Source organism: Adiantum capillus-veneris, chromosome 2 (assembly GCF_014529385.1).
Source record: "Adiantum capillus-veneris isolate H3 chromosome 2, ASM1452938v2, whole genome shotgun sequence".
NCBI classification, from domain to species: domain Eukaryota; kingdom Viridiplantae; phylum Streptophyta; class Polypodiopsida; order Polypodiales; family Pteridaceae; genus Adiantum; species Adiantum capillus-veneris.
This window is the reverse complement of record NC_140932.1, coordinates 125,312,308-125,314,641: the sequence shown is the minus strand read 5'-3', so window position 1 is coordinate 125,314,641 and position 2,334 is coordinate 125,312,308.

The window sequence follows — 2,334 nt, the reverse complement described above, 5'->3', positions numbered from 1 at the left end:
ATTTGTTAGGGTTCAATGCCTCTAAAACTCACACATGCACTTTTTGAATGTTGTTCGTTGTTGGAGAACTTGGCCATGGATGTGAGGTTGTCCCTCTGACAAGAGGTGGAGGCCAACATTTTCCTTTTGATCTACAAATGACTGGCTACCACCTCCACATGGTTTGCGCTTCCTTGCCCTAGTTTGACATGGTCTTAAGACACATTGACTTTCTCACTCAAAAATACAATGAACTCTCTCTCTCTCTCTCTCTCTCTCTCTCTCTCTCTCTCTCTCTCTCTCTCTCTCTCTCTCTCTCTCTCTCTCTCTCTCTCTCTCTCTCTCTCTTTGATGGAGAAGAGGGCTCAACAATTAGGCTTCTAACAATTTTAAGAGTCTCACAGATGAATAGACACCATCCCAAGGAACCTTACCTTTTGTGAATTTTAAAATTCAATATTTCTCAACAATTAGGCTTCTGACACATGTTGCTTCTCAAGACCTCATTCTCCCTCTTCTCAGTGTCATCATTGCATGTCTCTCTCAATTCTAAGAGTTAGATACTATCTATATTATAAATATTCTCTCCCATTCATTTTTCTACCTAACTAATAACCCTCACCCACATGTACGCCTTGCCTCGCTTGTGCAGCGCATTGCACTTTGGATCTTGCCCTACTTTCTTAGTAGCTTACACCTTAGCCTACATTCACAAGCACATGTGCAGAATGAGAGAGAGAGAGAGAGAGAGAGAGAGAGAGAGAGAGAGAGAGGAGACATAGTCTTGTGCATTAAGGTCAATGAGAGAAGAGAGCGCATTTGCAGTAGAAGAGAAAGAGTGAGGGGATACAAGAAGAGAGACAGAGAGCATGCGTCATATCTACACCCTACAGCTCTTGGGGTCAAAGATTCACAAGTCATGTCTCTTGAATAAGAATGTGAAGACAAGAGTCGACACGCATAGATCACTTCTCTATTAGAGAGAGAGAGAGAGAGAGAGAGAGAGAGAGAGAGAGAATAGAAGAAAACTATAGACATGGTCCCTAGGTGGCATGCACCCCTCTACTTAATCCATCATGTCGAGGATGGAGCTCATACTGCACCACATAGGAAAACATACGCCCATATCATATAAATATTTTCTCGAATTTTGGTTCGCTCGAAAAATGTTACTCGGTGTATGGTAGACTCTTTTGATTGATGAGGTAGTGCTTTCAATGTTTTGCTCGCTGGTTGCACTTTCTTGCAGTGCAGAGTACGTATGATTGTGTGGGGCATTCTGGAGAGCAGTTTTTAGCATGTTTTTGTGAAGTCTCATGCTATGTATGCATTTATGGATATAGCTTGAGTTAGGTATAGCTCACAAGTAGCAGGTTCACTGGTTTGTAGCATTTTTTGGATAGGTACAAATCCATAGAGCCACTCGTTCAAGAGTGAGCCAGTTGTTGCCAGGCTTTTAGTCGAAGTATCAGAAACGGGAAAAATAGGAAACTTGTCATTTTGAGCATATTTTTGGATGGAAATAGGTAGAAGTGCTTGAAACCAATCCTGAAGACTTGTAGATGACTATGAACAAATTTTGGACAAAAATCCATCAGTGGACATAATATGCGTATGATGTCCGAAGGGTAATTCTAGCATCAAAATTGACTTTTTGACTTTACACCCTATTTTGCATGTTATGTTGAGAACATAAACCAAACTTCACTACATTTGGAGCACACAAATATCATCCGCATATGATGTCTTCTGGGCCAATTTTTTTAACAAAACTGACCATTTGTCATTATAGGGTGCTTTGACACATTTTTTTGAGCATCCTCACCAAGTTTGAATTATTTTGGACATATATCTTGTGAGAAAAGTGTGATTTTTGCAATTTTGCATTTATTTTTGGGTTTAAATTAGCTTTTGAGTTCTGACCATCAAATCTCCAATTTTTCATAGTTTATGGTCTCACTTACCAAGTATGAAATTAACAACCCAATTTGATGGTTTTGGATGTTACTTAACCTATTCCTAAGTGCTTAAATGAATTGTTAGGAAATATGACATAGCTAAATAGATATTTGAGTAGATTACTTAATGGAGAGAGAGATTACATACACAAGAGATTATAGAGTAGAGAGAGAGAGAGAGAGAGTACACATGATATACGTGGTTCACCCTATGTGGGCTACATCCACGGGAAAGCAGCCACTCAATGGCTTAAGTACTTCAAAACAAGAAGTAGTTTACAAAGGGATTATACCCTTAATGGAGCTCCCGTCTTGCTTCACTCTCACCACCTCACACCCACCTTGTTGCATCAACTTCACACTATCAAATGTGTGTAGAAATGGCCTCCTTTTATAG